Source organism: Molossus molossus, unplaced genomic scaffold (assembly GCF_014108415.1).
Source record: "Molossus molossus isolate mMolMol1 unplaced genomic scaffold, mMolMol1.p scaffold_m16_p_7, whole genome shotgun sequence".
Taxonomy (NCBI): Eukaryota; Metazoa; Chordata; class Mammalia; order Chiroptera; family Molossidae; genus Molossus; species Molossus molossus.
Window position 1 is genome coordinate 35,296,478 of NW_023425401.1, and position 20,847 is coordinate 35,317,324.

Genomic DNA, 20,847 nt, shown 5'->3' on the forward strand with positions numbered 1-20,847 from the left:
TTAATTGATTTTTTTTTTAAGAGAGAGTGGAATGGAGAGGGAGGAGGAGAAGGAGAAGAGAGAGAAAAACATTGTTGTGAGAGAGACACAGGGGTTGGTTGCCTCCCACACAACCCTGACCGGGGCCAGGAATCGAACCCGAGACCCTTCGGTCCTCAGGCCAATGCTCTTACCCCTGAGCCAAACTGGCCAGGGCAGATATCTCATTTCTTTGTGGAAAAAGACAAGATATAAAGAGCTAAGTTCCACCCCCTGTTTTTTTTCTTTGATTTTAAGTTGAATGTTTCCCTTTCTTCTCTAGTTGAACAAAAATTATTAGTTTTTCCCTCTTCCTAAAGTTTTGAGAAAAAAACATTAAGCAAAATCTGTTTTCCTTTCTCTGGCCTGAATGTGAGTATATCATGTGCTGCTGCAGTAATGGCTTCCTCCTTCGTTATATCCAGCACAGCCAACCCTTGGCTTATGCCCTGGGCGGGACCATCAGACCAGCTTTTCCGTTTTGAAGTTGGCTGGGACTCGTCCGTGGATAAACCTAGAGACTAGAAGACAGGATTCTAGGTGGGCTTAATTGACTCAATTAATTGTATGTATTAGAAAGCTTTGCTGAATAACTTTTCCTAGTGCAATCCCCATTCTTTCCGTTTGAAGACCTGCTTCACTAAAAGTCATTTTGTTGTCAGCATCAAAGTTCTCTGCATAAAAATGTGGCCTGATGGTGGCCATGGGCGGTTTAGTAAGATTCACATGGCATACAAGCTATCTGAAAGCTGTAAAATTCTTAGACATGCAATAAACATCTCCCACTCCTGGCACAAAATATCAGCAAACCCCAGGTTCATTTTCTGCTTCTAGTAAGATGCTTTTGATTCACAGATACATTAAAATCACATAGGAAATATAAATATCCAAAGTAAAAGGCATGTGAGAGAGACTATTTTACCTGTCCAGGACTGTTTTATACTTTGATGAGAAGATGTGTCAGCCTGGCACATTTGGAATTCCAGAAGGGAAGGAGCCAGACGGCCCTTATAGAAAGATACATCGAATAGAAGAATCTCCAATGACTAATGCATACAGTTGGTATATCAGGGAACGGAATACTCTCATTTTCTTTTTCTGGGAGTACACAGTATATAGGAATCTAATGTCCACTGTAAAAATATTTATTTATTTATTGGTTATTCTCCCTAATGGCTATTCCCTCAAATGGCAAACATAATTTATTCCAGAATTTGGTTTTAGCCTTAGAGTTTCTCTAAATACCACTTGTCTGATGTTTCTTTAATATGGAGATTAAACGCAAACATGAAATTAGCTTCCTTGAAACATTCCCTTTGAACTTTGCTTTTCTGCTACCAAGGAGATGATCTTTTGAACGAATGCCCTGCCACACTGACAGTGCATCCGGAGCTTGAATACGGGCCAGCCTTGCTTAGCCGCTTTTTCTTATTTAGCTCACTCAATATTATTGGCAGGTTGCTTCCACGAAACCCCCTATTTCCTAAAGGATTTTTGACAACTTCAAGTGGGTTCAATATCTGTCATGGGAGGTTGTGCTAACTAAGCAGAAAGACTGAAGGGCCAATTATAGCAGCAGCAGAAGCAGAGTTGACTTTGCTTTATTGGGAACGAAAGGGAATTCTGTGCAGGCCACTATAGAGAGCCTGCAATGTGACTTTTACAGTAACACACAACTGAGAAATTGTTGAAATGACATAGTGTTCTTTCCCTGAATGACTTGGAGGACCTTTTTAGGTAATTTCAAAATTCTCTCCTTACTTTTATAACTTGGTGATGATCATCATCTCCTTTTATTTTATTTATTTATTTATTTTTAATCCTCACCCGAGGACATTTTTCCATTTTTTGTACAGACAGAGTGGGAGGGAGAGAGAGGAAGAGAGAGAAAGGGAAACATCGATGTGAAAGGGACACATCGAGTGGCTGCCACCCGCACGACCAACCAGGGCCGGGGACAAACTGCAACCGAGGTACATGCCCTTAGCGGGAACTGAACCCGGGTCTCTCCGGACCGCAGGCGGACGCTCTAACCGCTGAGCCAAACTGGCCAGGGCAATCATCATCTCCTTTTAAAAAGGCAAATTTAGTTTTATGATGAACATGGCTCTTTCCTCTATTTTGACAATATATTCCAGTGATTGAATCTGCACTGTTTCTTTTTTCTTAACTTTGAGGAACTCAGGCTACTTGGTATGATAATTCTTTTAAGTTAATCTAACTATTTGGTGCATTCGCTAAAATTGGAAAGCCTGAAAAAAAGCCACAGCCCTTAACTTGTCATTTCGGTAGCATCATTCACTGATGAACAAAGAATTATTTACTAATGAAATACATTTATTCGTGTGTGTGTGTGTGTGTGTGTGTGTGTGTGTTTAATGCAGAAAATTATTAAAAAAAAAAAAAATCCTGGCATAGATTGGGACCACCACTGGCTAGACATAGTAAATGCTCTTCCATTCACACTTCACAAATACATTTTATGATGATCATGGCTGTATAAGGAAAACTTTATGAGTTTTATAAGGGCCTTTCTACAACACTTCTGAATGTTATATGTAGTATGAGTAGTCCTCTTTTAAAGTAAACACACCATGCTACACCTAAGCCTAATAAAGCAGGGAAATTATTTACTCTGTATATTCTACATCCTCCAAATAAAGTCCCATGTATTAAACTGTGAGAAGTGAATGTATTGTCCAGCCTTGTTAGGCAACAACGGAGGACAAAGCCATAAAGATAGAAGCAGTGGGTGTAAAATTGGGGATTATGGGAAATTCCATGATTCAGGAAGGAAAATGTGTAGCCAACAGTAGAAAAAGATGCTCAGGTTGCTGCTGCATGGGAAATGTGAAGAGGCGACTAGAACCATCATTTAGTGTTAATTGTTTGATTTCAATGATCAGCATTTTAGTGCCTTTAGACAAAAAAAACTTCAAGCTGGCACATTATTTCTCCTATGCCTCATCGTTTGTAATAGAGAACAAAGGACAATTAGAAAATCATTTTAGAGATCACTTTATTAAAAAAATTAAGTTTTCCATAAAGTAAGATACACATGCACAGTCTTTGGAAATACCCATTTAAGTATCAGATTTTATTTGCATTTATGTGCTATGTTATGTGGTCTAGACATTTTTCATAGTATATTAATTCAATTGATTAAATGCTTGTTCAGTGTCAAAATATCCTATTAAAAGATTGGGCAAAATAGACAATAATAATAGCAAGCCCTCATTGGCAAAGGCATGATTTCATGATTTTCAGACAGCTGTCTTGCAAAAATCATTGTTTTACATTGTTCTCCTCGTTGGTAGCTATCATTTGTTAAGTGTTTACTCAGAGCTAGGTATACTATAAACATTATTTTATGAAAGTGTTATAACTGGTGGAGGCCCACAGAGCTTAGGCAAATGCAGAGGTCCTAGAGTGAGGAAGAGGAGGAGCTGGGTTTGTGTCCAGGTCAGCCTGGCTTCATGGTCTGTGCACATTACCATTAGAGTGTTCACTGCCTAGCAATTTTTATTGCATACTTTTTTTTGTGTGTAGAATTTTCTACCACTTTTCCTTATAAGGCCTGGACTATATGTCAGATACTAATACTAAAATAAGCACCACATTTCTTTCTTGCTTTCCTTGAATATCCCCTTGGCTATGTAAGACAGGACCAACTGTTTCTGGAGTCCCCAAGGAGGTGGTGATATGAGAACTCTGCTTAAAAGCTCTTGAATATATTAGCCTCTGCCTTCTGACTGGGTGGTAGTGACCAGAAGGGTCATCCATGCTTGTGAGGGATTCTGGGTGGAGCCTCCCCTTCCATGCTCCTTTCCTTGCTCATCAGCACAGTCTTGACTGAGATCCGGAGACTCCAGAACAATCTGTTTAGCTGATGCCTAGGAGCATTCCAGAGGAAGGAGTGAGCAGGATGCTGGCATTTCACAGTGGGATGGGGCAAGGGGGAAACCCGTGCTCTAACCTTGAGCCATGGGACCGACACAAAGCATAAGGGTTGTCCACGGGGAAAAGGAACAGAAAAAACTCTTTGACATTTCTGCTGCTTGGTGGAAATATACCCCACACCCCCTTTTTTCTTTTTACAAGGAGACATTAAATAGGGATAGAAAAGTTTGTAAAAACCATCTTTGACAATGTGGCTGGCATATGCTTTTAGAATCTGGAGAAATTGTGCATAATAAAGTTAATCTTTATGGCATAGTGAATTTTCTATTAGTTTAGATAGAAGCATTCTGACAGTAGGAATCAGCAAAAGAGAAATTCTTCATGCAGTACATCAGCACTAATGTTTGACTAATTCCCTCCTCCCATCATTCCTATGTTTCCTCCTTCCTTCCCTTCTTTTCTTTCTTTAAAAAAAAAGCCCCTCACCCTGGCCAGTTTGGCTGAGTTTAGAGCGTCTGCCTGTGGACCAATGAGTCATGGCTTCGATTCCGGTCAAGGGCACAAACCTTGCTTGCGTTTCAGTCCCCAGCCCTGGTCAGGGTCGTGTGGGAGGCAACCAATTGATGTGTTTCTCTCACATCGATGTTTCTCTCTCTTCTTTCCACTCTGTCTGAAAATGAATGGAAAAATATTCTCGGGTGAAGATTAAAAAAAAAGCACCTCGTATATATGAGTCTATGCCAGTCTCTGGAGATACAAAGGCAAATCAGATATGGATCTTACTCCAATATAGTTATTACTGTTACATATATAAATAGTATTTCATAATTAATATAATATGGGAAATTGAACATAGAGTAAGGGCAAATAAGTTGCTAGAAGAGTCCACCTTTTATTTATGTATTTATATAACGGGTGTTTGTTCAGGACTTTGGGGAGTAGGCACTGGCCATTGTTCAGTTTATGGCTGTAGTTACCCTCACAGAGTTTAAAGATCAGTGGAAGACACAGACCTATATCAGGCATTTACAATGAGGAATGGTCAGTGCTAAACCTCATTCTTTCAACAAATAATTTTCATTGCCTACTAAATGCTGAGCATTCCTTAAGAAATATTGAGATGAATTCGTGGACAAGGTCTCCTTTGAGCTTGATCTGGAAGAGTGGGTCTGAACCCCGAGATAAAGGGAGAAAATCGTGCATGTTTGAGATAAGGGAGAGTGATGATAAACATTTGAGATTTCAGGAGAGACATATTAATACTAATAATAACAATAGCTAACCTTATGTAATATTTAAACTGTGCCAGGTACTGTTCTAAATGCTTGGCATATCCTTTATTCACTCAAGTGTTCCTCATAACATCCCTGTACTTTGGATACTGTTGCCATTTTACACATGAGGAAATTGAGGCACAGAGAGGTTAAATGACTTGCCCAAAGCCACACAGTTAGTAAGAGGTCAATCTGGGATTCAAACTCAGGCAGTCTAGCTTGCTTTAACATTGCTATAAGGATAGTTGAGGAAGGGAAATGTTCTGAGGTGGAAAATTGCAAGGAGTTCAGTGTGGCCTGAGATTAAGTTTGGTGTGGAGGGAAGTGTGGGAAATAAATTGGCAAGGTAATTGAGGGCATATTATAAAAGGCCCTGAGAGTCAGATTGTGAGTATGAATTTCCTTTTGCAGATAAAGGGGAGCCACCGAGGGTTTTTGAGCAGGGAGTACTGTGATCTAAGCTGGCTGCAGAAGATTTCAGCCTGAACCACTGTGCAAAGTGAGGGGCAACAGGCAGGAAGAGGAGTTAGGAACTGATTGGGGCGATAGGTGGGAATGAGGCTCAGTAACAGTAATGAGAGAGTTGTTGAAAGGGGGATGGTTTTCAGGGCCTGGGAACTTATTAGAACTCCGAGGTGTCGTTAACCTTTGGCCTATGACAGGCAGTGTTCATAAAGGGTTAAATGAACATGCCTGCTACGGAAATTTCTTGGCCATTAACATTTTCCATTTTTCTTCAGTTGTATTGAATGTCCTTGTGATGGGAGAGAAAGAACAAACATCAAAAGTACCTTTTAACTTCACAATTCTTTCTAAATTTCTTTAAACTTATAGGCTATACTGCTGATTTGCAGACTTCAAAGTACACAGAAAGGATCAGGGTCAGATTGAAAAATTATTTCTTACAGTTTGATAAAATATGCATGTGAATCCTGTGACCTGCCAGTGAAATTATTTCTGTGTTAATGTAACTTTGTAACACTAATTGCACTGTTTAACGGTCCTTTTCTCTCCTCCCATAGCTTTTTTGCTGTCGGTTCTGGTAAATAATTTTTGCTTGTTATTTACGCTGTTCTGTACAGATTCCATGTGTTGTTTATGAATTCAAAAATGCCAAGTTGTTTTTCTTGGAGGAATTATAGCAAGAAGACTAACTAGAGTGTGTTCCTATGGACAGTGATTGGGACTTTTGAATTCAACTTGCTGTCAGTTTTTAAAAGTTTTACCTTTTATTATCTAATGAGAACATCATCTCAATATACTATAGCTGTAATAGTTTTTCTCAGAAGTAACACTTTATGATTTTTCAACTCTTTTTCAAATGGAGTTGCTGTTCTCTTTCCTACAGTGTGGAGGGAGGAAACCAAGATAGAAAATTGAAAATTGAGGCTTTCCTCATAAATTCACCATGTTTTCCTGGTTTTCACATATTTGTGGGACTCTCATTAACAGTATCAGAATATCTATGCTTTTGCAGATTATAGTTTTGTTTCTTTTGTTTTGTAGATTAAATTTTTGTCAGAACTGATGGACATATACCATGTAGTGGCCCTGAACATTGTCTGTTCTGCAGTTTCTGTCTGTCCTTTGCAGTTTTCCCGTTAGTCTTGAATGCTGATATTTGAAAGTTCTTAAAGCAGTGGGTTGTCTTTAGTTCTTGGCTATGTGATGTCTACACAATTATTTGTAATGGTCCCCATGACTCTCTCAGGGGTTTGAGGCAGTATTATGAAATAGGCTATGAGTTTTACCATTCATTGCCTCCCACACTCCTATGTGCATATGAATCATGGGAGGATCTTCTAAAAAGGCAGAAAACGATCAATAAGTCTGGGTGGCACCTGAAATTCTGCATCTCTAATAGGTCAGTCTGTGGACCACACTTTGAGTAGATTGTAGTGCTAATGTATATTACTTCCTAACTGTGGCTCTGAGCAAATCACTTAATTGCTTTTTAGTTCGTTTTCCTAATTTGCCACATACTGACAGGAGGCTGTGAAGATTAAGTGGGAAAATGTATGCAAAGAGCCTGGCACATTGAACGTGTATAATAAATGGTAGCTGCTGTTACTTACCATTGACTTTATAGGTAGAATATCATTTTAAGAGCTTGCTGAGAAGCCAACATTGTTGTATGGTGACTAAATCTGGTTTTGGAATAGAAGTCCTTGGTTGAAGTTCTGTCTTCCATATATTGCTGTCGGATCACAGGCAGGCCATTTCATCTCATTTTCATGGGCTTTATTTGTAAAATAGGAGAGGGTTGGGCTGGAGATTTATGAGGTTTCTTTCAACTTGAATCTGTGACTCTAGAACCGTTCAATGGAATATATTATTCTGTCTTTAAAAATGTTGACATAGAATGAGTTGTGTTATGTTTGTATTTGTTTCTTCTCTCTGTAAATTCATTTGACTTAAATTTGATTTAAATGGTTCTTAGTAATTTCTCTCCTTGTCCCCTATATATTTGTTATTGCTTGGATAAATAGTTCTGGAGGTCTTTTGGGGCTGTGAATGGAAGCTATAGGTAATTATGAAGTATCCAAAAAAAGCTCAATTAGGATATCAGAGAAGCTACTGTGTAGCTAAAGACAAAAATTGCCTTCAGCTTCTTTGTGAATTAGCATATCTAAACCATAATGATACCTTATAAAATCATTCAGAATACTCCCTCAGTTGCTTGGGTAATTGTCCAGAGCTTGTCTCTGAATTTCAATCTTAGAGAAAAGGCACCCCCCCCCCCCAATATTCTAATCTGAACTACCAGCACATTTTGGAAATTAAATTATTTAACATGCCAAAGGTATCAAATGCAAGTGGTATCACCAAAGGGAAAATATCTTTATGAAGAAAATAAATTGCTACATGGATAGGCACTTGGGAAAATATCTACTATACAATATTTGTTAGTCATCAACATTTTCTTTAGTTGCATTATTAGCTTTAGGGTATGAACATAACTTTGTAGTAATGAATAAATAGAAATTTGAAAGTAGGAGATAAGAAAGTTAATTTTTATTAATATGGTAAATTTCTGTCCATTTTCAAAAGGTTTTAAAGTGGCTGGGTGCTTTGCTCTGGCCTGTTTGGCTCAGCGGTTAGAGCGTTGGCCTGAGGTCCAGAGAGATCTAGGTTTGGTTCCCGCTAAGGGCACGTACCTTGGCTGCAGTTTGTCCCCGGCTCTGGTTGGGTCATGCGGGTGGCAACCACTCGATGTGTCCCTTTCACATCGATGTTTCTCTCTCTCTCTCCTTCTCTTCTCTCTCTCCCTCCCACTCTAGCTGAACAAGAAATGAAAAAATGTCCTCGGGTGAGGATTAAAAAAAAAAAAAGTGGCTGGGTGCTTTGTTAAAAACGTAGTATTGACAAAGAAATGGTGAGATGGCTACACTGCCAATAGGAATGCAGATCTGTATAACCTTTCTGGAAGCAACTTGTCAGTATTTCTTAAGAGTCTTAAAAATATTTATATTCTTTGAACCACTAATTCTACTTTTAAGGGTTCTATCACAAAAAATATAAAATAAGAATACAGATTTTTTGAGGATTTTAATTATATCACTTAAAACAGTGGCATATTAGACTGTAAGTTCCATGAGGTTAGTGATTATGCTTGTTTGTGCTCATTAGTGCCTACTACAGTTCCTGGCACATGCTGAGCATTTAGTAAATATTTACTGAATAAATTAACCTAAATGCCCAGAAGTGGGAAAAATGGTTAAATAAAAGATGCTATATCACACATGATGGAATATATGCAGCCATTAAAAATGTGCTTACTAGTTTTAGTTATATAAAAAATGCTTATTTAAAAAACAAGATAAAATATTGTATATACAATACGACATGAACTATGTAAAAATAAATATGTATAAAATTAAGACTGGACGAAAGATTATAAAATGTCAAGAGTGATCATGTAGAATGATGGCCTGGAAGGTGCTATATTGCTTCATTTCAAAAATATTCTCCAATGTACATGTTATTTTGTATTAAAAGGGGTTTTTGTTTTTTTTTTCCCATTAAAGTACAGCATTTTCCTCAAGCTATTGAGAAGACCAAAAACTTTTCCTAAGTCTAAACAAGAAGGTTCTTTTTCTCTTTACTATATGTTGAGTTCTTTGTTTACTTGTTTTAAAATGAGTTGAAAAGAACTAAAAACATATGTCCACCTGAAAAACTTGCACACAAATGCTCAAAATAGTATTATTTATAGAGTTGCATACAATTATTCGTAGCAGTATCCTTAATGAAGACGGGCATTCAAATGTTCATAGCGGTATTAGTCATAATAGCCCCAAAGTGGAAACAACCCAATTATTTATCAGTAAGTGAATGGATTAAACAAAAAGTGGCATATCTGTATGATGGAATACTCAGAAATAAAAAGAAATGAGGTACTGATACAGGCTACAATGCGGATGAACCTCAAAAACATTAGGCTGAGTGAAAGAAGTCAGAAGCAAAAGACCACATATTATATGATTTTGTTTACATGAAATATCCAGAAAAGGCAAGTCTTTGGGGCAGAGAAGAGATTAGTGGTTGCCAGAGCCTGGGCTGGGAATGGGAAGAAACTGAACACGGGCGTGAGGGATTTCACTGGAGTGGTGGAAATGTTCTAAAACCGGGTTATTGTGATGGCTGCACAACTCGGCCAACTTACTAAAAAACCATTCAAGTGTACACTTAAAATTGGTGAATTTTATGATATATAGTCTAACGCAGTTCTAAAAAACCATAATGGCAGTGGATCAGTAAAAATCCACATAGTGTGAGAATGTAAAAGTAACATATAAAAAGAATATATACAAAAAACAGGTGTTATATGTGTGATGGCAAAACCATATGTTTTCCTTACTTGTTTTATAGCCGAGAAGACTTGCTTTTTTGTTTAGATGCATTAAATAATTCTTTAAGAAAAAATGAGTCTAAAGGAGGGTTCAAAATGATAACTTCTGTTACGGAACGATTGTTTGAGGTTTCATTTAATGTGTAATTCCTGTGTTGCCACTGGGGTTCTAGGAATTTCAGTCCCCAGTTATGACCCTATTGTAAGTGTTCTGCTCTGGTCAGAACACAGCCCTGGGTTTCTGCTGGGGAAGGAGCTGCCTTTGATTGGGATTGCATTTCCCCGGCACGTCCCAGCCTGTGAGACTGCCAATGGAGCTGTCCCCCTGGGGAGGGGTTTTCTTCAAGTCTGAAAAACTCTCTTTGCTTGACAGTCCTTTAGTTCAACTTACAGCGAAGTTAGACGTTTAGAAAAAAGAAGCCTTTTGAGTTGTTAGCTTGTTTATCGATAGGACACGTTGTCCTGGACTCTGTTGGTGAAACAGAGAAGGAACAACAGCCAAGGGTCTGGGCAGGGCAGATGGCCTGCAAAAACCAAACCAGGCTCTCTTCCTCTGAGGCACTGTGGGAGGCTTGAGTTACCCAAGGTGAGGCTGCCCCCGCCCCCGCCCCCCACCCCATGCCTTCCCAGTTACAATGTGCCCAACTATAGGATTTCCTCTGCTCTGCAAACATTGGCGTTTCCCCAACTGTGGCTTTGAATGCTGCCCTCTTATGTAACAGGAGATCCCAATTTGAACAGCAAAGATTGATTTTACTGTTGTTGCAAAAGGACGGGATGGTAAGTGATGCCCTCATTCCGGGACCCCTTAATGAGCCGGCATCTCGGCTTTCTGGAAGGTGTCAACTGCCACCTGGAAAGCACAGGCATGGAACTACTTTTACAAAAGAAAAAGGGAGGAACTTGCCTTTCATTGACCATTTAGCTGTTATTTTAAACCAGAGTTTACTCTTACTCTTTACTCTTATGTTCCTAATTACAAAGGCCAGTTCCCTTACCTCAAGCTCGCTTGAGAGCAGTGCAGGCCAGGAGAGATCCAGACTCTGACGCGGAGCAAATGTCAAGCAGGCTGGGGACTCAGCCTGGAGACAGGCCTCCAGATTTCTCAGTTTGGTTTTGAGAGACTTTCGTTTTGGAATGGGTGGGCGGAGTCACTTCTCCTGGGCTTCAATGTCATAACTGTGCTTGAAGGGCAGGGTTTTCGTTCCTTTACTCCACAGTGCTTGACGCTTTCTTCAGACCTCTGACTGTGTGCCCGATGACTCCTGACTGCTGGTTAGCTGAATTTCTGTCCTTTATTTTTCTGGAACTGAGGATAAAAAATTAGGAAGTCAACATGTGTTCCCCTCCCACTGTGCCAGCCCTCTAATAATGACTCTCAGGTGTGATATGTAAATACCCTAACTCCTTTGCCCCTTGGGTGGATTATTCAGAAGCATGCGCTTTACCCCATTTCCAGAGTTTCCCAGTAGGATCAGGTAGTTGATCTCCATGCTGGCTGATTTGACAGCACACCTTACGTTGGCCGTTTTTTTTTCCCTTGTATTACTTTCCACTTTTCTACCTGCACTTCTCCAATGCACCACTAGCACTAAAGTCCTTTTCCCAGGGCCTGTTTCTGGGAGAACCTAAATTATGACTTCATCCTTATTTTGAAGGGTAACGTTGTGTGGGGGACAACACTGGAGCTCTGAGTTCTCCAGAGAGCTGCCTTCATTCTTCTGCAATGGGGCAGGACTCATGGTGCTGTAAGGGTCTGAGTTTAGTTACATTATGAATTATAGTTCCTTTGTGGCCTGGCTGGATACCTAACTACCATGTATAAAATATATTTATGGCAGATCTGTTCCAAATTTCAAATAGCTCACTTCCAGATTAATCTAATGCCCATACTTAGCTACCTGTACCATTTTGACAGTTTTTGAAAGAAATATTTACTTTTTCAAAAGCATCAGAATTAATATGGAATATGGACAGGACTAGAACCCACAGTCATATTGAGACAGGTGAAAAAAATTAAAATGATTACTTTTAATAAAATGCAAAGAGGAGGAAATAATATGACAATTGCCAGATTGACAGATTAACTGGTACAGAAATCTGATTAGACGCTCCAGATAATTTCTGCTCTTCTCACTTGTTATTTTCTCATTCCACATTCATATATTGGGAGCCCACTATGAACCATGCACTAGCCTGAGTCCTATGACTGTAAAAATGAAAGACACGGTCCCTGTTGTTGTGAACCCATGGTCTGATAGGAAAGCCTACACGTAGACAGTTCTAAGAAGACGAGGGTAAGTAATGGGGCAGAGAGAGAAGCAAAGATGCTCCAAGATTGTAGAGCAAGGGTTTGGGTCCCAGAAAAGGTGATGTTGGAGCTAAGTCTTAAGGATGAGGGGGATTATCCCGGCAAGGGACATCTGACTCAGGGAAGAAGGTGTGCAGAGACGGAGGTGGCAGACAGCACAGGCTGTTAATTATCTCCCAACATCTGTACTCCCTTCCTTCATTTTAGAACTAAGCCTTCCACATTTTAGCCGAGCACGTGGACGCCCGGCTAGAGACGACATTTCCCAGCCTAGTGTTAGCACCAGTTCTGGTTTATGAGATCTGAGCAGCAGAAGAGATGTGGGCTGCCAGTCTGCTTCTGGAATTCTGCTAGGAATCACAATATTTTTGTTTGTTTGTTTTATTGTGGTTTAACAGGAACCTGGCTGTGGTAGGTTCAAGGAAGCAGGGCTGGAGTGCAGTGTGGGAGGAGAGTGGTGATATATGTATGGCTGGAAAGATGAAACGGGACCAGATCATGGAAGGTCCTGTGTGTCATGCTGGATTGGCTGGATGGTCATCCAGAAGCCCGGTGAAACCCTGTGAAAGATATTTGATCTTGCTTGAGCTCACAGCTGACTATGATTTCCCCCCACCCCCCGCCCCCTGAGATAAGAATTGCAAAGAGTTTAAGAATCTTGGATAGGTTTTTAGCATTGCTTGCCTTGCTGTTTCAAGTTTGGTTTTCCTTAGAACCCATCTGGTTACTCTGGCTGTTTATTGGCCTCTGAGGAGCGCACAGTTGTCTGCAGTGAGTATGTGGGAAAAGGTAAGGAAGGAGGCTCTGGGGTAGCACTTTCCTTCTGCTGCTAACCTTTTCCTCGGAGCGGTTCCAACTTCTGTAAGTCCCAATACTGGCAATTCTGCCCAGTTTCTGGGAAAAGGGACACATGCCTGGGGTGCTGGACGAGTCTAACTTAACCCGGTGGGGGAAAGGGCCAGCAAGCACGTTAGGCCCAGGTCACCTTCCTCACTGTCTCAGCTCTGCAGGGTTCCTAGGACTTCAGAACAGTTTCCGTGGTGGCTGCCACTACAAGTGGACCATATTAGATTTCCCTTGGCAATCAAATTGGAGATTCTCAGAAGGAACTTCATTTTTTAAAAATGCCAAGGGGGGAAAATATATATATATACACACATATCTTCCCCTCCCCTGCCCCCAAATTCTAGGAATAGGTAAGTACGCACACAAGGCATGGATTTCTTTCATTTTTAAAATATGATTTTATTGATTTTTAGAGAGTGAGGAAGGGAGAGGGAGAGAGAGAAACACTGATGTGAGAGAGAAACATGGGGCAGCTGCCTCCTGCATGCCGCCTACTGGGGATCGAGCTGGCAACCGTGACCGGGAATTGAGCTGGTGACCTCGTGGTGCGTGGGATGATGCCCAACCAACTGAGCCACACCAGCCAGGGCGAGGCATGAACTTCTTATCTGAAGATAATTTAAAAATTGTTTATATAGGTGTTTTGGTTGGTATAATTTTAAGTCACCATGTCTGGCTCCTCTACCTTTCCTCAGCTGAGGGAAAGTTTTATTGTTTGCACTTGAGATGGTTGATCTGGTTGTCTGGAGGAACTCAGGGCCGTGAGTGGGGTGAACCCTCCAGGAGGCTGACGTTGGAGGAAGTCACAATTAATACTGCTTTCACTTAGGGTTGTCCTTTATCAGAGTTGACCAATACAGGGACTGAAATGTCCCACCAGGAAATAATGTAAAATCAGTAAAAGCTGATTCCAGAGGTCACATTTCAGTGCTCAAAGGTTCAAAAAAGGTGGACTTTGTACATGCTGGAAAAAACCCCACAAATATTTTATTTTTAATTTTTGTAAAATACACATGACAATATTTACCATCCTAATTATTTTTAAGTGTATAGTTGAATAGTATTAAGTATATTCATGTTGTCATGTAACCAATCTCATCTTGCAAAAAGAAAACTCTGTGCCCATTAAACAATAATTCCCCAATAAAATAATAATAATAATAATGTGTGTGTGTGTGTGTGTGTAATATTTTAAACCTGAAATGTCTTTTCCACTTCCTCATGGCTGACTCATTTTTTCAAGCCTTAATTTAGTTGTCCCTTTTCCCAGCAAGCACTCTATTACCATTGTGTTCTATTAGACTAGAATGGTATGTTTAATTAGGCTATAAGCTCCTCAATGGCTGGCTGGGGGTTGGTCTTATGTATTGAGCTTAGTACAGTGCCTGGATAATTAGGGCTCCACAAGTATTTGTAGAATTGAAAACAATCTTTAACAGGACTAAGACTAATGTAGATCAAAGTGAAGTGAGTTGGGATGAAGGTTAGACGGGCCACCTCTGCACATAAACTGTATGACCCAGATCTGAATGAAATCTCCAGACCTTTTCTGGTCTGCTTAACCTGGGATGGAGAGGAGGCACCAGGAAAACAAAAACTTCTTGGAATGACCTTGCTTTTGGAAACAGTAATGATAGGAACACCTATACTTGTGGGGGAAGGGAAACAGGATTGGGAATTAGGAGGCCGGGGCCGGAGCCCTGGCTTCTCTGCTAATTATCTTTATGATCTTGGACAATTTATACAATCTCTCGGAATGAAAGTTTCCTCATCTATAAACTGTAGCTAAAACAAAACCTGCCCACCCTCTGTCAAAGAGCTCTTATGAAGGTGTGAACAGGCTTTATGAACTGCAGTATATCATACAGGCATTAATTACTAGAACCATAATGTTTCACTGAGAGTTGTTACTTAGGGCGAGGGGCAAGCAAGTTCCCCGAGGCAGACAGACTGCAGAGGCCCCAAGTTCAGCTTCTCAGAGAATTTTCCTTAGGGGCCGAGAGGGGGCTCTAGAACCTGATTCCCTCAAAGAGAACGATCAGCTTCATTTTTCTAGATCATGTTGGTTAGCCTTCAGGGAGGGAGCAATAAAGGCCTAGTATTAGATGCAATTAAATAAGGTTCCTATGTAGAATTCAGATTTAGGGCCCAGGATTGGTGTTAAGGAGAAAAGCCCTGGAGTGAGGGCTAAGGACATGGCTGAGGTTATTTTCCATGCAAAGGGAACCCAGGCAAGTTTGGTTCTTGGACACTTTCCCCAGATTGGTGTCCTGCTCCGAATGAGCCCCGGTTTAAAGTAGAGTTGTAGCTTGAAACAGTTTCAAAAAGTCTGAAAAGAGGAGTAAAAAAAGAAAACCAAAACAAAACAGCAGTCTGGCTTCTCTGCAGTTTCCAGACTGCGTCCCCCTTGTTGTAAGAGCTATCCATTTAAGGCGGAATGTGCCGTTGCTCTGACTTTAAATTTAGACTTGCGGAAGTTAAAAGCTATGCAACCTGATCTGAATAGAAATGTGGTCACAAAGCATACAGAAAGTCAATGAAAACAGGATTTTAATATTTTAGAAGCCATTTCCTCTGCTGCATTGGAAATTCAAATAGAGCAGCATGGGGGCATGGGAACTGGACGCAGAGTGAAAAACCTACCAGGACAGAGAAGCAAAACAGATACGCCGCGTTTCACTGTCCGTCATAGACGAGGGATCGTTCATGAACAGCTCACATATGGGAGACCCTTCTTCTCCGTTTTAATCTCGTGGACTAAGAAGCAAATTTTCTTAAGCAAGCAGGTGAAGTTTGAAACTCGGCAATTTTGGCCTAGCTATGTGCTGTTTAATGTTTATGTATTAAAACGTATTCTTCTTGGAAGATGTCTGGAACCCTTCGGTAATTTCAAATCACTTTCCCGTCCACATCTGTTTCCCATTAGAAATCGCCTCAGATTTAATTACTTTTTTCCTATTGCTCACTTTCTCATTGAAAAACAGTTAATATATTTATTTAATTTTACTTCCTCCATCCTTCCATCACCCCCCTTCCCTTTTAGATGTGTATAAAATGTGCCTACTATCCAGAAACTCCCAAATGGAGAAGAGTGATTCTTAATGCTAGAAGATCCATAAAAATCACTTTTCCTTTGATTCAGAAAATAGGGCTGTCAGCTTGGTAGGTGAAAATGTATATTTGCAATCTGACAGAATGCCAACATATGACATCAAATTGTAGGCCAGGACCACTCCTGCCCCGTGGATTCTCCAGTGACATGTTAGGAATGCATTTGCTGGGAAAGCATTCCACCCAACACAGATCCCTCAAGGTGATTAATTGCCTGATGTGTCTGCTCTGTGCTTTGAACTTGAAAAGCCCAATGTAAATACAAAGTATATCATGATGGAGATGGTGCTGAGGATGCTAATGACAGGATGATAGATAAGAACCTTAGCGAATTGTGACTTTAAGCACTTTTACAGAACTCAGTATTTTTTTTTTCTTCTTTTAACACAAGGAAGTAGTGTTTGAATCCATGCAGGAACTCACTGGGTTTGCTTCCAATGTGGCATACTGCTCTACTCCCATTCATAATGATTTTCAGCTTCTCACACACAGTACACAAATTATTGTTTCCCAGTTCCACATCCGTTTCTCTATCTCTTTGGCTGCCATTAACAACCAGAGAAAAGAATCTATAAAATGATGTAGCCTACAGTTATCTTTAAGTGGATTTAATTGGCCACACCTTAAAAGGAGTTCCTTCTCGGGGATATATTGTGCAACCAAATGCTTTGTGCCCCTCTTCCTGCCTCCCAATCAATTTGGGGCCTAAGGCTGGTGTAATCCATCGTTGACAGATATGTTTAATGAGCCTGGCTTTGAACATTCATAGCTGAGGGACTCTGGATTAGGTTTTATTTTATTTCACATCTCGATGAATAATCTGGGAGGAGGCTTCAACATGCTAATGGAACGAAATTTGTAGTGTGAAAAGCTGGGAGACATTGCAAAGAGAGAGGGCAGCTTAAAAAGGCGAGCACGGCTCCAGCAGGTGGGGAGGCCTTGCATGAGCTCGCCTGTTGGCACTGCTGTGCAGAGAGGCTGTGTGCAGGGTGGGAGCCCAGGGAGCCAGAGGGCCAGCCCCTTGCCTGGAGTTGCCATGTTAGATCTGAAGGGCCGCAGCTGCGTGGCTGCCCAACACAGGGCTCTTTTGCAATATGTTACTCACCCTTAGTTCATGCCAAATTTGGGGAAATAATCAGAAACATAGGTTTTCCACATTAAGGAGGAAACCAGAATGTAGCACTGCTCCACTAGGCCTGGAGGCAGCACTTCCTTATGGGGTGGGCTGGTGGGAAGTGTTTTATGAACAGGCTTCACAGCGCACACAGGTGGAAACTCCTTGCTCTGGCCACCTGGATGAATTCCCCGAACCTATCAAATAGCTTCTAGAGCTGCTCCTCATCTGGAGGAGAAACAGAACCTAAACATTCCTCCACTTGGAAGCACTCTAGAATGATCTGAAAGGCTTGATCTCCGTATTAGGAAAACCTTAACTTGTTCTCCCTGGTTCATGAACCCACTTTTTTGGAATTAGTAGAGGCTGTGTGCTCTAACTTCCTTCCCTATGGTGATAAAAATGCTTTTGCCATGTTAAATTAATTAAACAAGGAGGCCATTAGACTGAGTTGACTCTGATGCTGTGGTGGCCTAGAAAAGCAAACCAAACTGTAAGCGTGGAAATGCCTCAGGGTTACAAAATCAAAATGCTATGGACAACCAATTACAGACAGCCAACTAGCCAATCAAATAATTTTCTTTATTTGCTTTTGCATATCCTCTATATGTCTTTCTCCGGGCTCCTGTTGGTAGGAGACCCAGTTTGGCATTGCTTGATTCCAGTTGATTTTTTTGCTCAAATAAGCTCTTAAAATTTTAATATGCCTCAGTTTATCTTTTAACACCCACGAGATGTGAGTTTCTCTGCTGTCTTGATTTGTGTGAGGAGGACCGGTGGGTCTGTACGAAGTGAAAGTGGGACTAGATCACGCATGGGATGGCTAATTTAGCCTGTTATTTTGCCTATTGCTTTGCAGTGGTGACTTATAAGAAATGGATATAAATTTAGAGCAGGAAAGGAAGTTAGAGATGGAGTCAAAAGTTCTTCTTTTAGCCCTGGCCAGTTTGGCTCAGCGGTTAGAGTGTTGGCCTGCGGTCCGGAGAGACCCAGGTTCGGTTCCTGCTAAGGGGTTGGTCGTGCAGGTGGCAGCCACTCGATGTGTCCCTTCACGTCGATGTTTCTCTCTCTCTCTCTCCCTCCCACTCTATCTATACAAAAAAATGGAAAAATATCCTCGGGTGAGGATAAAAAAAAAAAAAAAGTTCTTCTTTTACAAATGAGAGGAGATTCGATTTGACCAAAGTGACCAGGATCCAAATGAGTGGAGCTAGAACGCGAATGGGTCTATGAGGCTCAGTCCAGACTACCTTCTACATGGAATCCCTGAGCGGCCCAATATTTAGATTGTAGAGCAAATGAAAGTCTAATTGAGATGTTCCAGGGAGAGTCACTAGGTAGCATAGAGCTTTTGATTTATTGGTCATAAGATAAGGGATTTTGAAGATTTAGGAATAGTCTTATTATGCATTCTATAGGATAAATAAATGCTCCGCTGGTGAAGAACAAGTTATCTTTTGAGAACTTCATTCATAGGAAAGGTTTCTCCTGGAATTCTCAGAGGTTCAGGAGATATGAACAAACCTGTCAGCATGGGGACAGATTCAGAGAAAGAACACTTTCACTGTTATCCCATGATTTTATTCTTATAAAGTATTTCATAATTACCTGCCAACTTCAAAGGTAGTTCTTTGACTTGGTGAATAAAGGATACTTCCATAGCATCTGGAAAGATGAAAATGACAAGCAAATTATACTTCCCAATGAAACCATTTTGTTGTAGGCTTTTAACACATTGGTTAACAGTCTCAGTGCATTGTCATTGAAATGACTTGAAGAGCCTTTCACTGCACAATTAGCCACTTCTGAGCAAATTGGAAGGTGGGGTGGGGGCCATTAGAAGCAGTAGGAGGGGAAATATAATAGAAGTAGACATTTTCATTTTATGTTGTTTTGAATTTTATTTCAGTTTCAGCACAGATTTTACTGTGTATCTGGCAGATGAACGTACCCTTGCTGAAACTTATTCACCATAATCTTCATCTGTGAGAAAAAAAATGGTTGTAGAGTTTAATTTGTTTGAAAGCTGTTCTTACGTTTTAGAATGAAGGGCATTGGACAAGTATAAATATAAGCATAATTATTTTTATTATCCTTTGTTTAAATTCCTAACTTCAAAGGGCATTGATGAAGGAGGGGTTCCTATCAGGCCTGTTAATGACAGGCCTCTGAAATACAACTTTTGATAGACCCTAAGTAGAAAAAACATGTCTTGCCAAGGAAAACAGATTTGACCTTTTAAACATTTTATTTTCTATTTTCCATTAAAATAATGCTAAGACATGCCCTTTTATTCTTAAAAAAAAAAATGTCTAGAATTCTGTGAGTTTTATAAGTTCGGAAGCACATGGTCAAGGCTGTGTGACATGTATAGGGAAGGAAAAGGCCTACCTGGAAAAGGAAGTGAAATAGTGGAAAGGGAAGCAAAGAAAAAATAAAATCAAGGTGAAATCAAAGGAGGGGGGAAAATGTCAATGGAAAAATAGGAGAGTCTCAATCTTCTTGAATATTTTATAGCAAGCTTTAGAGTAAGCTTGATCACCCAAAGGACACACCACAGGGATTAGTGTTCAAAAATGAACAACAGATGTTGGATGTCAACAGATAATATCCCAGTGGGTAGAGAGCATTTAGGGTGAAAGAAAGTAAAAACACATTGTCAGGTTGTCTCTGGTACTTTGGGTAAATCTTCGATAAGAAGTAAGTGCTTGTGCAGCTCTCAGAGATTCATTAGAGCAACCCAATGGTTTTTCTGGGTTAGGCTAAGTGAATGTAAGAGAAAAATTAATTAGGCAATGGTCACTTCCAGAACATCTTCTATATATGTCGCTGTGCTTTGACATAAGCCCTTCACTGAATGGGATTATAGCCAAAAATGACTAACACCTGGCACATAGTTGGAACTTCAAAATGCATCCAGTGGTATTTCAGACACAATATTTAATTTTAGAATTTGAGTGAAGAATAAATATATTAAGTCACTATGATAAACAGAGAAGATAGAAGTCAGGGAGAAGATGGAAGAGAGAGACAATTCATAATTTGCATTATCCTTCATGCTTCTTGACTTACAGATTGAAAAAGTACCAACTCTGGGCAGCTGAAGGCAATCTCTGTTCAATCTGGATGTCTTTGAGACACTTTCACGAAGGGACAAGAGAGGCTGGAAGGTGCTCTCTTTATTTCAGGTGAGGCCACTGAGAACCAGATAGACCCATCAGCTCATTATGAGGATGGGGAGGTGATCCAAGCCAAGGATGTCTACCTTTTTGAGAAAAGGAGTTACTTTAAACCTCTCCTGAGTCTTGAGCTTCCTGAGATTTGAGGGGTGAAGGCATCTCTCTGGTAGGATGGGCATCACAGGGCTGGTCGGTCGGCACTAGCGACCCTCAAGTTGGTTCCAAGTCTGGTTCTAAATCCA

The 20,847-nt window shown here is 40.4% G+C and overlaps 1 long non-coding RNA gene across 1 annotated transcript in view; it reads left to right on the forward strand.

The window, feature by feature from the left end:
• The window catches only part of LOC118620121, a 52,497-nt gene extending 31,887 nt beyond the window's left edge, over nt 1–20,610 (forward strand). Inside the window, exon 4 of the long non-coding RNA XR_004957372.1 lies at nt 20,501–20,610. This is a non-coding gene — a long non-coding RNA (uncharacterized LOC118620121). The remainder of the gene's footprint in view (nt 1–20,500) is intronic.
• The last annotated feature ends 237 nt before the right edge of the window (nt 20,611–20,847 follow it).